At 50.2% G+C, this 14136-nt stretch overlaps 1 protein-coding gene across 6 annotated transcripts in view; it reads left to right on the forward strand.

Annotated features, from left to right (window-relative positions):
- Window positions 1-1977: 1977 nt before the first annotated feature.
- Window positions 1978-14136, forward strand: part of LOC138579456 (protein FAM118A-like) — a 334356-nt gene continuing 322197 nt past the window's right edge. For 3 of the 6 annotated variants that reach the window (XM_069649788.1, XM_069649791.1, XM_069649787.1), the window contains exon 1: window positions 2281-2361. The gene's annotated coding sequence lies outside the window, so the exon portion shown is untranslated. Of the gene's footprint in view, window positions 2362-14136 lie in introns of all 6 variants that reach the window. The other 3 variants (XM_069649790.1, XM_069649786.1, XM_069649789.1) reach the window with 3 other exon arrangements.

Here is a 14136-nt window from a genome sequence, read left to right on the forward strand (position 1 = left end):
GGGTGGCCAGAGTGAGAGAGGGGTAGGGGCCAGGCTGGGCGGCCCGAGTGAGAGAGGGGTAGAGGGCACAGGGCGGGCAGCCAGAGTGAGAGAGGGGTAGAGGGCCCATGGTGGGCGGCCAGAGTGGGAGAGGGGTAGAGGGCCCAGGGTGGGCGGCCAGAGTGGGAGAGGGGTAGAGGGCCCAGGGTGGGCAGCCAGAGTGAGAGAGGGGTAGAGGGCCCAGGGTGGGCGGCCAGAGTGGGAGAGGGGTAGAGGGCCCAGGGTGGGCAGCCAGAGTGAGAGAGGGGTAGAGGGCCCAGAGTAGGCGGCCAGAGTGAGAGAGGGGTAGAGGGCCCAGGGTGGGCAGCCAGAGTGAGAGAGGGGTAGAGGGCCCAGGGTGGGTGGCCAGAGTGAGAGAGGGGTAGGGCCCAGGGTGGGTGGCCAGAGTGAGAGAGGGGTAGGGGCCAGGCTGGGCGGTCAGAGTGAGAGAGGGGTAGAGGGCCCAGGGTGGGCGGCCAGAGTGAGAGAGGGGTAGAGGGCCCAGGGTGGGCGGCCAGAGTGAGGGAGTTGTAGAGGGCCCGGGGTGGGCGGCCAGAGTGAGAGAGGAGTGGTAGAGGGTCCAGATTGGGCAGCCAGAGTGAGAGTGGGGTAGAGGGCCCAGGGTGGGCGGCCAGAGTGGGAGAGCGGTAGAGGGCCCAGGGTGGCCGGCCAGAGTGAGAGAGGGGTGGAGGGCCCAGAGTGGGTGGCCAGAGTGAGAGAGGGGTAGAGGGCCCAGGGTGGGCGGCCAGAGTGAGGGAGGGGTAGAGGGCCCAGGGTGGGCGGCCAGAGTGAGAGAGGAGTAGAGGGCCCAGGGTGGGCGGCCAGAGTGGGAGAGGGGTAGAGGGCCCAGGGTGGGCGGCCTTAGTGAGAGAGGTTTAGAGGGCCCAGTATGGGCAGCCAGAGTGAGAGAGGTGTAGAGGGCCCAGGGTGGGCTGCCAGAGTGAGAGAGGGGTAGAGGACCCAGGGCGGGCGGCCAGAGTGAGAGACGGGTAGAGGGTCCAGGGTGGGCGGCCAGAGTAAGATAGGGGTAGAGGGCCCAGTGTGGGCGGCCAGAGTGAGAGAGGGGTGGAGGGCCCAGGGTGGGCTGCCAGATTGGGAGAGGGGTAGAGGGCCCAGGGTGGGCGGCCAGAGTGAGAGAGGGGTAGAGGGCCCAGGGTGGGTGGCCAGAGTGAGAGAGGGGTAGGGGCCAGGCTGGGCGGCCCGAGTGAGAGAGGGGTAGAGGGCACAGGGCGGGCAGCCAGAGTGAGAGAGGGGTAGAGGGCCCATGGTGGGCGGCCAGAGTGGGAGAGGGGTAGAGGGCCCAGGGTGGGCGGCCAGAGTGGGAGAGGGGTAGAGGGCCCAGGGTGGGCAGCCAGAGTGAGAGAGGGGTAGAGGGCCCAGGGTGGGCGGCCAGAGTGGGAGAGGGGTAGAGGGCCCAGGGTGGGCAGCCAGAGTGAGAGAGGGGTAGAGGGCCCAGGGTGGGCGGCCAGAGTGGGAGAGGGGTAGAGGGCCCAGGGTGGGCAGCCAGAGTGAGAGCAGCATTTAATTGAAGCAGTGACAATGTTTTCAAATTGACGAGTAGGCTCAATTGATTTAATTTGTCGGAGAAGCCGGAATGTGCATAGAAATGAAATATGTTGATATAAACCCAGAAGCAAATCAATGAGGGCCATTTGCTCAGGTGAGAGGGAAGGCGCTTTTAGAAAGGTTGGGTTTTTTAAAAACGTATTTTAAAAATGTGGACTTCTGAATAAAATGGTTCCAATGAAAACCTTTCAACATGATTTAAAACAATTGAAGTGTTATGCTGAGTAAAAAGACGGAATGGGGGGAAACACTCTGCCCGGTTGAAGCAGAAACGTGTGGAGCTGAACCCCGGGGGCAATTAAAGGGGCATTTGTGTGTCACGCCCTGTCACCCCAGCACTGAGTGCCATGTGGGCTGCGAGGATGCCAGGTGCCAGCCTTTCAAACCTGAAACATAGTGTCCTGCTGGCCCCCCCGGGTGTCCCCCCACAGCCCCATCTCAGCGGACTCGGCAGCTGATTGGCCTGTTTCCAGCAGCCACTGTGACATCACAGGTGTGAAGCGGGGGGCTTTTTTCCCTATCAGAGCCGGGCTGCCATTAACAGCGGGGCGGCATCGGGGGTAACAAGAGTGAAGGAACTGCTAGGCGCCAGAAGCGTAGGAACACCAGGGAGCCCCCCCCCCACCCCTTACTTCTCAAAAGCCACCAGGAGGAGCTCCGGATCTAGCACACACCATTCCCTCTGAGAACCCCTCCCACAGGCGAGTGCTGCCGCACCAGGGTCCCCGGACCGCGCCCCCTTCATCTGCCACTCCTTGCCACCAGGAGGCCAGACAGGTAAGAAGGGTTCATCCCTCAGTGGACACATGCATGCCACGTGCCACCGGCCACTGGCCACTGGGGGCCGCCAGGAGGCCTCAAGTCTGAGGATAACAGCGCTTAGTGCAGTGCTGGGCAGCAGCAGGCAGCTGGCAGCAAGTGCTGCCTGCAACCCGGATATGAATGTTGTTCCTGCTGTGGCTCGTCCCAACACACCCAGACCATGACCATGTGTGCCCATTCTCCATGTTATGTGATGCCATGGCTCATTTGCATAGCACCCTTTCCTAGTAGCTTTCTCTGCCTGCCTTCTGCCTTGCATGCCCTCATCACCTCAGGCTTTTGGGGCAGACGCGGCATGCAGGGCCATCTTAAGCAATTCTGGGGCCCTGGGCATGGACATCTTTGGGGCCCCCCTCAGCCAAACCAAAGGAATTAAGTGATCAAGAGTATCTGCCCCGCCCCCCGCCGAGATCACAACCCACAGTTGTATATGCTGCCTCACAGCTTAAAAATAAGCATGTTTACTCCCTTTAAGTCCCCTTACCCTCTTCATTCTTGTTCTAATCTGAATTATAAACAAGTACCATTTGAAGGCCAACATTATCAGTCTACGAAGAGGTTACTTCTGTTCTAGCATAGATACAGGAGACTTTTTATCAATAGCATTCAGGACGTTATGCAGCCTGCAGTATTAATGCAGGACTGTATGTAAAAGGTACATGTAACCCAGAATAGACGAAGAACTCTCATTGGCTGCCTCACAGAAGGCAAACGTGCTCAAGCATGGATAGAGGAGACCAATTGGGAGGAAGGAGAAAGCTACACTTACCATAGCATGGATAGGGGATGCAGATTAGAAGCTACCAGGAAGGTGTCTGTATCCAGACAGACTGAGATTATAAGTGGGACATGGTTTTCAAATAGTGTTGCCATTAGAGATCAAAAGAATAAGTACTTGTGGTGTGCAATATATCAATGCTCACTATTATAGTGTATGGAACACTATAGCCAGTGAAAGCATGAGTGAGGCTGTTTTGAAGATCATACCCTGAGAAGTAAATCACTCTGAAGGGCTGACAATTTTGAAAGGTTTAGGGACTGGCAATTTCGAGACACCAGGCAATACAAGATTAAATTAGATGTCCAGCATTACACACACAGGTTAAGGGGTGAATCTGGGATTTGTGCCAACTCTGTAATTTCTACATTTGAGCACTTTCATTACAAGTTCTTACCATGAACTAAAATAATCTCATTTTATAAAACTGACTTGGAAAGTACACACAGCACATTACCAAACGTGACAATTTTTATAAACAAAAGAGTATAGAAGGGTGTAATACAGAATGATTCTAGCTGCATTCTCTCCATCATCACGAGAAGTATATAGCTACCAGCATACCAATCAGTGTGATTTAACAGATTTACTCTGGGGTTGTCTTTTGTATTCTAACGCTTTACATACTTCCAAAACACTGGCTTGTAAAATTGTCATTTATAAACGTGCAGAAAAACCTTTGACTTTTACAAAAATGCAAAGTGTTTTTTGTGTCAAATGAGCAGACTTTAAAATATGCTTGCCCGAGTCCTGCACCATCTGGTCCGCTCCCTTCTGTCTACCACCCCTTCCACTCAAATGGCCTATGTAAGAAGAAAGATCAAGTAATGGGCTAAACGATGCCACCAGCATGCGAGAAGGCAAACTTCACAGAAGTCAGTACAATAATGTATGAGATATTAGATGATTTGACCAGGATCACTGTATTGTCTGCTGGCAAATCAGAATACAGGCATGAATGCTTTGGTTCCAAATGTGGATACCTATTCATCTCTTGGTCTAACAGTTTATGCCATCGTTTGAGGTGATTGCCTAGGTTTTACAACACCCCATCTGAACAAACCAATTTCTAGACCTTCACCATAAGGATGTCCCATTCCTTTTTATTGAAACCCCTATCTGGTGCAGGTACATTGCTGATAATAGTACCTGTTATGCTGCAGGGCCAAGTACATATGCAGGCAGGTGTATAAACTTCAGACATAGGAAAGGCTATTCTAATCTTCAATAGGAACACATATCTCTGCAATGTGTGCTTAACACACTGAGCTAACTTCTGACCCATTGTGGCACTCAATTTACCAATATGCATTCCGAATTTGGCTATTGTACATGATCAACATAATTCCCACAGGAAGGAAAGAATGCTACAGGAGTTGCGCTGCAAGGAACACACAAACTATACATACCACAGTGAACACAGAAAGCATTACATGATGAATTGATCGAGGCAGAATGTACTTGCCAAAACAGACAGGCAATAGGTTTAGAGCCCCAGCACCCTGCCATAAAATATCATGATGTGCGCTATTTAAGTCTTGTGAACAAAGGAGTCTTACTTCTTAGATCAGGCAGCCTTGTGGGCCCCCTCCAAGGTGGGGGCCCTGGGCAAGTGCCCCTTTAGCCCTCCCATAAAAACGTCTCTGGCGGCATGTAGTGCCCCCACATGTCAGACAATGGACGCACGAAATTAAAGGCTGATTTCCCCCTTTAACCCCCATGAACAACAGCCCATGTACTTTCCTGCCTTCCCTGGGTTGACGCAGCATGAAAGCGAATGAGGAATTCTGCCGCTTCTCTGGTTTGAATCTATCATTTCCATGGCCATGGTCTAACTCAGGGCCCAGAAGTCCAGAGTTCTGTGTTTCTCTGAGAACCCATGATCGTGTCTGTGAACAGCATGCGCCTCATCTCTGGAGCACCCCATCTAGAAGGAGGCACCCACAGCTCACCCATATCTCTGGAGCACCCCATCTAGAAGGAGGCACCCATAGCTCACCCATATCTCTGGAGCACCCCATCTAGAAGGAGGCACCCATAGCTTACCCATATCTCTGGAGCACCCCATCTAGAAGGAGGCACCCACAGCTCACCCATATCTCTGGAGCACCCCATCTAGAAGGAGGCTCCCATAGCTCACCCATATCTCTGGAGCACCCCATTTAGAAGGAGGCACCCATAGCTCACCCATATCTCTGCAGCGATCCATCTAGAAGGGTGCACCTATAGCTCACCCATATCTCTGGAGCGCACCAGCTAGAAGGGTGCACCTATAGCTCGCCTATATCTCTGCCACGCCCCATCTAAAAGGGTGCACCTATAGCTCACCCATATCTCTGGAGTGCCCCATCTAGAAGGGTGCACCTACAGCTCACCCATATCTCTGCAGAGCCCCATCTAGAAGGGGGCACCTATAGCTCACCCATATCTCTGGAGCACCCCATCTAGAAGAAGGCACCCATAGCTCACCCATATCTCTGGAGCACCCCATCTAGAAGGAGGCACCCATAGCTCACCCATATCTCTGGAACACCCCATCTAGAAGGGTGTAACTACAGCTCACCCATATCTCTGGAGCGCACCAGCTAGAAGGGTGCACTTATAGCTCGCCCACATCTCTGGAGCGCCCCATCTAGAAGGGTGCACCTACAGCTCACCCATATCCCTGGTGCGCCCCATCTAGAAGGGTGCACCTATAGCTTGCCCATATCTCTGGAGCGCCCCAGCTAGAAGGGTGCACCTACAGCTCACCCATATCTCTGGAGCGCCCATCTAGAAGGGTGCACCTATAGCTCGCCCACATCTCTGGAGCGCCCCATCTAGAAGGGTGCACCTACAGCTCACCCATATCCCTGGTGCGCCCCATCTAGAGGGAGGCACCCACAGCTCACCCATATCTCTGGAGCACCCCATCTAGAAGGAGGCACCCATAGCTCACCCATATCTCTGGAGCACCCCATCTAGAAGGAGGCACCCATAGCTCACCCATATCTCTGCAGCGATCCATCTAGAAGGGTGCACCTATAGCTCACCCATATCTCTGGAACGTCCCATCTAGAAGAGTGCACCTATAGCTTGCCCATATTTCTGGAGCACCCCAGCTAGAAGGGTGCACCTATAGCTCACCCATATCTCTGGAGAGCCCCATCTAGAATGGTGCGCCTATACCTCACCCATATCTCTGCAGAGCCCCATCTGGAAGGGTGCACCTACAGCTCACCCATATCTCTGGAACGTCCCATCTAGAAGAACTACACCCAAGGTTTTAACCTTCTTGAAGACAAAAATAAAGTGACCCGCAATTTGAAAGCTCTATTCGGGCGTAAGCTTGCCAAGACCAACTTTGGTGGCAACTATCATAAGTTCGGTCTTTTTACAATTGAGAGCCAGGGAATTACAGGCCATCCAGTTCTGGATAGCTTCATAGATGGTATTGAGAGTGCAAATGTCCTGTTTGTACTGCCCGCTAAGGTGCAGAACAACCTGGGTGTCATCGGCGTAGTTGGTATATTGGACACCCAGGGTGCTTAGCAAGTCAAGCAGAGTCTGAATGTAAATATTAAACAGGAGCAGGGACAAGAACCCTGAGGGACCCCACATGATTGAAAATAGAAGAGTGATCATTCCCAACAAAAACACGTACTGTCCGAGGTCCCAGGAATGAGGTAATCCATTTAGATGATAAAGAGGAACAGTGGATGACCTCTCTGATCCTAGTCACTAGTAATGCAGGATCAACAATATCGAGGGCCGCAAAGAGGTCAAAGAGCATCAGTAGGGCAGGGTGATCCCTATCCGCCATGCCAGCTAAGGTGGACTTAAAGTCAAGCATGGCGGTTTTATGTCCTGTGCTGTGCTCTGTAGCCAGACTTTCGCAAACCCAAGATTTTAATGTTCTCAATGTGTGCTTGCAGTTGACGATATATGCTAATTTATCTAAGATTTTAAAGATCAATGGCACTTTGGGTATGGCCCTGTAATTAAGGATCCAAGTTGGCCTTTTTCAGTAAAGGTGTGACCCACGCAGCCTTCAGACGATGGAACAACACCCTTGTCAAAAGATAAGTTGATAAGCTTCGTAAGCCAGGGAACCCGTAAATCAAGAGACTCTTTAAAGATATTGGTAGGACAATCGTCTCCTGGGCAAGAAGTAGTTTTAAGCTCCTGAATGATCTACGCACTTATTCCTCCTAGTAATGGTGAAAGGAAAAAGATGTTATGTTAAATGTTAAAGGTATTAGTACCGCGCACCGTCACCAACAGAGTTGGTCCCCAGGTGCTTTGGCGGATCTGTAAACGAGAAGGTGGGACGGGCTAGTAAGGTGAGGAGGGAATAGGATAGTGAGAGGAGTGGTGTTCTGTTGGCAGCTTCAATTCAGTGTACACCGGGTGCTGAGCTTTGGTGCGAGCATTGGATCGATGTCAGTCCTTGTGTGCTGTTGGACCGGCTTATGTGTTGGTGCGATGTGGTGAAGTGCGTGCGGCCTGTTGTGCGAGAGATGCTTGTATGAGTTTTTTGAGTCTGCAGAAAGTTTGAGCTTTTGGTTAGTGGGAGTATCCACATGTATTTGGCCTCCCTGGGATTGTATGACATTTAACATGCGACCATTCACAATTCCATGCAAGTGTGGCCCCCGCCAACCTTCACAATGCCATCCAGGTGCAGCGCTGGCCAATGCTCCCAGCTCCCTCCAAGTGTGGCACACGCCAACACTCACAGATCCATCCAACTGTGGAAAAAGATGGAGAATTGTTGGCCTTGCTCGTGAAAACATTGGGGGTGTTTTCTGATGAAACATAATCAAGGGATTTTTGAACGTTCCTAATGGTTTCTTTATGAGATGCTATTTTAGACATAAATCCATCATGAATTACTTGACACCAAGCAGAATTTTTAACAAGATCGCTGTTTGTGGGAAGAGGGTCCTGGAATTCGGCCAAGATTCTAAAGAGTTCCCCTACATTCGACTGGGCATTTATTATTCTTTTGTTGTAGTAGGTAGCTTTGGCTGTGAGGATCAGGACTTTACAGTTTTGACCTGATTGCTTGTATGCTGTGAGGCTGAGTTTGCTGGGGCTTTTTCGCCAGGCTCTTTCTAGTGCTCTTTTAGCCTGTCAAGCAGGAATAATATCTTCTGATTAGTTTCAGGTTTAATAAGTTTCATTTTCAGCAGAGCAAGGTGATCAATAGCTTCATTAATGGAGATGATTAAATGTTCTATGCGAGAGGTTGAGTCAGAGAAGCTGTAAAGAGAATAGCGCAGAGAAGTTGGCAGCAGTGATTGATATGTTTGAGGTTAGGGGTGAGTTTGCGAATGCGAGGCAGAGAGAACAGTTTAGGTGGAGGATCTGGTAGGGTAATCATCGGTTGAATAACTGCGATTCATTTCTAAGACACATACTGGCAAAAAGGCTGGGAAACAGAGAAGCCAGGTGCAAGATAGTAACAAGCAAACACCAATGGAACGTACCTGGTGGAAACAGGGACGCGCTCCACACCGAGAGCAGAGCTATCCAAAAAGAAAACGCAGCAGGAGAAAGTCTCCACGAGACAGCGATCCAGTGAGCTAAACGAAGGATATGTAGCCAAAGGATCTTGGGAAGTGTAGTACACTGGCATAGACTTCACGCATACATGAGAGTGCTTTTCTCTCAGCCACACAGTCTTGCACACACAAAGTGGCCCCAAGTCACACACGCACGTGTATAAGATATATAACTACACAGAGGATCCAAATATATACAAAGCACTGACGCTGCTGCAGATGGAAATAGGCAGGAAGGTGAAAGCAAAAAGCTGTAGAACGGTAATTCTGCAAAACGAGCGCAACAATTTTCAGCAAACTACGTGCAAGAAAACCGGGAGCCAGTGGAGAGATTTTGGAGCTGGAGAGATGCGGTCCCTGGGCTTGAGGCCAAGGATAAGTCTTGCAATCCTGTTCTGGATTAGTTGAAGAGGGCAAAGGGAGCAGTTAGGCAGATTGAGGAAGAGGCTGTTGCAGTAGTCCAGCCTGGAGAGGACCAATGCTCTGGAGACATTACGTTTCTGGGGGAAGGTGAGGAAAGGTAGAATGCCTCTGAGGAGGTGTAGCTGAAAGTGGGCCTTCTTGGCAAGGTCCGTGATGTGAGGAGAGAAGGAGAGAGAGGAGTCGAAGATGACACCAAGGTTTTTTTGCCTTACAGGGTGAGAGGTGGGGGCTCATGGAGGGCGGCCAGAGTGTGGGAGGGAAAGTAGGTGCAGGGGTTCCAATGGGAAGGATCTATGTCTTACTGGCATTAAGGCAGAGATCGTTAGCAGTGCACCATGTCTGAATAGCAGAAAGGCAGTCAGGAATGAGAGAGGAGAAGGCAGTGGAGGGAAGCTTGAAGGAGAGCTGCGTGCCATCCGCAAAACACTGGAAGTTAGGAGAGAAGGTGGAGATCAAATGGGCTAGAGGGGCCAGGTAGATGTTGAAAGGCCAAGGCAGGAGGATAGCGCCCAGAGGGATACCGCTGGCGGAGAACTAAATGGTGGAGAGAAAATGGAAGTTGTACCAGGGAGAGCAGTTTCTGTGCCAGACTGGTGGTTGTGGAGGCAATCAACAGATTCATTGTGGAGGATAAACTGGGAGATGGCCAGCTTCTCCGAGAGGTTGCCCAGGAAGGGGGTAATGAAGATAGGGTGGTAGTTTGCCTGGTAGGAAAGATCAGCAGAAGGCTTTCTGAGGAGAGAGTGCACAAGGGAGTGCTTGAAGAGTGAGGGGAAGAATCCAGTGGCAAAGGAGTGATAGCAGAAATATGCCAAGGCTGGTGCAAGGGAGGCAATGTTGTCCTTGATAGTTCTAGAGGAGCAGGGGAGCACCTGTTTGGATGAGACTTTTATAGAGTGGACTTGTCTAGATACCTCATCAGGTGTAATGGGAGAAAAAGAGAAGAGTAGGGGGGATAAAAAGAGGGGGGGGGGCAAAGGGAGCCTGAGAACAGGTGAGGGAGAAGGGTGAGCAGTAAAGGAGAGTAAGGACAAGATGTCCTAAGTTTTAGAAATGAAGTGGGAGGTCAGAGAAGTGCAGAGGGCCAGGGCACAGATGAGAAGAGGAGTCTGCAGCAGGGTTGGCGAGTTCCTTGCACATTTTGAAAAGTTCAGCCGTGTTGAGATGCGGGCTTGGATATAGGCCCTCTTCTTTGAGCAGTACGTTCTCTAAACAAAGCTATTTATGTTCAGTGGTTACATACAGTGTAATATAAGTTTTTTCTACAACATAATCTGTAAACACACCAAGCGTGCAGAGTATAGGGCAGTTGTTTCCTTACCTGCTATGTTGCCTCGCTCCCTCAGAAGCCCTGCCAGGTCTGTTGTTTGGTAAAACGGTTCACTGTTTGACTTATGCATTCGTTCTGACCATTGGTTCCTATAATTCTCTTTATAAAACCTTTTAGCAGGTAGCTTGGTTGTCATGCATTCTGGACATTTTACCTCTGGATCTGGAACTCCGTCTGTACGCAAAACGGGTTCTGCTCATAGAACTGCTAGACCGTTTTATTTGAGATGGAGGTTGTTTGATGTATTACCAGGAAAACGATGTCTGCATTATTCACGTCGTTGAATTCACGTGATTCAGGATTGTGACGTGTTTTACGGCAGAACGTTTATAAGCAACGTGGATACGTGGCTCGCTGCTTCTGATTGAACATTTTGGCGTCTTGGTAGCTGAACTTTTCATCTGCGTCCTCGCATCCCGTCAGTTGCTTCTTTGGCCTTCATCAACGTGTTCCTTCACACGCGATCTCCTGTATCTGCCTTCAGCAGATTTTGTGAGCGTGTCTTCTCACATGCGGGTTCCTGTTTCATTTGTATGCTGTTTTCCTGTCCGCGTCTAAGTTTCCGCTTTCAATCCCACGCGGACGCTGGAACTCTACAAGCGCGGCTGTCCTGGCTGCGTGTACTTGGTTCGCGTGTAAAATCCCACGCGGAAGCTGGAACTCTTCAAGCGCGGCTGTCCTGGCTGCGTGTACTTGGTTCGCGTGTAAAATCACAGGCGGACGCTGGAAATCTTCAAGCGCGGCTGTCCTGGCTGCATGTATTTGGTCTGTGTGTATCCAGTACGCAGTTGATTTGAACCTGTGAGGAAATAACAGGTGGACTCATTCCAATTTGTTTTGTTCCTGGTGGGAAAGAAAGGTGTATCTACAACTTTTATTTGAAGGTGTCTGTGCACAGAACTATGAACGCTATCCTGTGGTGCACCAATACGGTATCTAGCGAAAAGCCTCGTGCCATTCGGGATAAGTCTCCCTTACTAACCTTCCCTCCTTTGTCGTTGGTTTTCTTTCCTGGATTTCTTCATTTGACTTTGGTGGATACTCCAGTTCTAAGCCTACAGGTTAGTGTTGGAATTGCATTATTGCCATTCTATCAGAGAGGTTAGTTGAGATAGTTTCTCATTATGCTTTATTTTCCTAGGCTGCCTTCCTATTACTCTCCCACGCCCTTTACGGTGATCCTTCTCTCTGCCTGTTTTACCAGTCAGAGAGCTGTATCATTTGGAAGGTCTAAATTGACATCACTTCTATCAAATCGTGTGAATTCAAGGATCCAGAAGACCCCTATCAATTGTATCCTTTTTGGTTACCGTATCCTTTTCATAAGATACTTTGGGGATTTATGACATTGGTACTCTGGTGTCTGTTCTGGTCAACCAGGGCGTTATGCCCATGGCTCGCATCATGCACCCTTGTGATGGCATCTGAGAACCATTTCCTCAATCACCGAACCAGTGAATGAAGCAGTCACCATCCTTTAGAAAGCAGCATCACCTCCAACGCTTTCTAGGCCCCCTTCCTCGGCGATGCTTTACTTGTCCACAATATATCTTGTGACCCCCTATATGCAGAGCCCTTTGTGCTTGCTCTCTAAATAATAAGGCTATGCCACATGCCGTGATTTCATCCATGGTCTACATTTTGGCATTCTGCTCATCAGTGCCCCATAGAAAGGCTTACAGCTCCTGCAAACAATACACAATGGCGCTGTTCTCATTATTAATAATGTTCCTCTGGAGAACATATCTCCGAACACAGAAAAACTCTTCCTTGGCTGCCCATGAAAGCCAGAGTATCATTTACGATCTTGACTCTGGTACATAAGGCAATTTATGACAAAGTTCCAGACTACCTTAAAAAGCGAAGTACTCTTTAGAAGCCTAATAGAAACTTAAGATCAAGTCACAATTTGCTACTGATATGGCCGCACCCAAAAAAATGAAAGGAACTGGAAAATCCTTTACCCATAGGGCTTCTCAGGCATGGTACCTATAGGGCTTGTGAGGCATGGTACCTACATGGCTTGTCAGACATGGTAAGTATAGGGCTTCTCAGGCATGGTACCTATAGGGCTTGTCAGGCATGGTAACTATAGGGCTTCTCAGGCATGGTACCTATAGGGCTTCTCAGGTATGGTACCTATATGGCTTCTCAGGCATGATACCTATAGGGCTTCTCAGGCATGTTAACTATAGGGCTTCTCAGACATAGTACCTATATGGCTTGTCAGGCATGTTAACTATAGGGCTTCTCAGGCATGGTAGCTATAGGGATTCTCAGGCATGGTACCCATAGGGCTTCTCAGGCATGGTACCTATATGGTTTCTCAGGCATGGTACCCATATGGCTTCTCAAGCATGGTAACTATAGGGCTTCTCGGGTATGGTACCTATATGGCTTCTCAGGCATGATACCTATAGGGCTTCTCGGGTATGGTACCTATATGGCTTCTCAGGCATGGTACCTATAGGGCTTCTCAGGCATGGTACCCATATGGCTTCTCAGGCATGGTACCTATATGGCTTTTCAGGCATGGTACCCATAGGGCTTCTCAAGCATGGTAACTATAGGGCTTCTCAGGCATGGCACCTATAAGGCTTCTCAGGCATAGTACCTATATGGCTTCTCAGGCATGGTACCCATAGGGCTTCCAGGCATGTTACTCATAGGGCTTCTCAGGCATGGTACCTATATGGCTTGTCAGGCATGGTAACTATAGGGCTTCTCAGGCATGGTACCCATAGGGCTTTTCAGGCATGGTACCTATATGGCTTCTCAGGCAGGATACCCACAGGGCTTCTCAGGCATGGTAACTATAGGGCTTCTCAGGCATAGTACCTATATGGCTTGTCAGGCATGGTAACTATAGGGCTTCTCAGGCATGGAAGCTATAGGGCTTCTCAGGCATGGCACCTATAGGGCTTCTCAGGCATGGTAACCATAGGGCTTCTCAGGCATGGTACCTATATGGCTTCTCAGGCATGGTACCTATACGGCTTCTCAGGCATGGTACCTATAGGGCTTCTCAGGCATGGTAACTATAGGGTTTTTCAAGCATGGTACCTATAGGGCTTCTCAGGCATGGTACCCATAGGGCTTCTCAGGCATGGTAACTATAGGGCTTCTCAAGCATGGTAACTATAGGGCTTATCAGGCATGGTACCCATAGGGCTTCTCAGGTATGGTACTGTAGGGGAGGACTGGCCGCGAGGCCCTCCTCACCTGCAGCCTTCTCCCCAGGTGAGGACCATGACTCGGTGGCCGTCCCCTCATGCCACCCGGGCCCAGGTGGAGGAGGGTTCACCCGCCGACGACATTGCCCACACGTATCCGTTCCCTGCATATACCAAAATTCAGTTAGGCCTAGAAGCCATCTTGTCTAGCAAACATGGCGTGAGTTCAGTACACTGTAACGAGGCCCCCACCTTTGGAGGGCCTTTCATGCATCTCTGCCGCCGCAGTAGCCCTGGTAGATCCGCTGCGAGCGCGTTCCCATGAGAAAAGCCGGGTATGAGCTAACCCGAGATGCTAACACTGTAACATTTTATCGTTCACAATGTAATATTGCACCCCGCACGACCTGGTCCGCGAGGCCGGGGTGACGGGAAAAAAGCTGAAGCATCACTATCTGAAGAAAGCAGAAAATAATTCAA

The sequence above is a fragment of the Ambystoma mexicanum genome, chromosome 3p (genome assembly GCF_040938575.1).
Source record: "Ambystoma mexicanum isolate Mex_15411 chromosome 3p, UKY_AmexF1_1, whole genome shotgun sequence".
In the NCBI taxonomy this organism is placed as follows: domain Eukaryota; kingdom Metazoa; phylum Chordata; class Amphibia; order Caudata; family Ambystomatidae; genus Ambystoma; species Ambystoma mexicanum.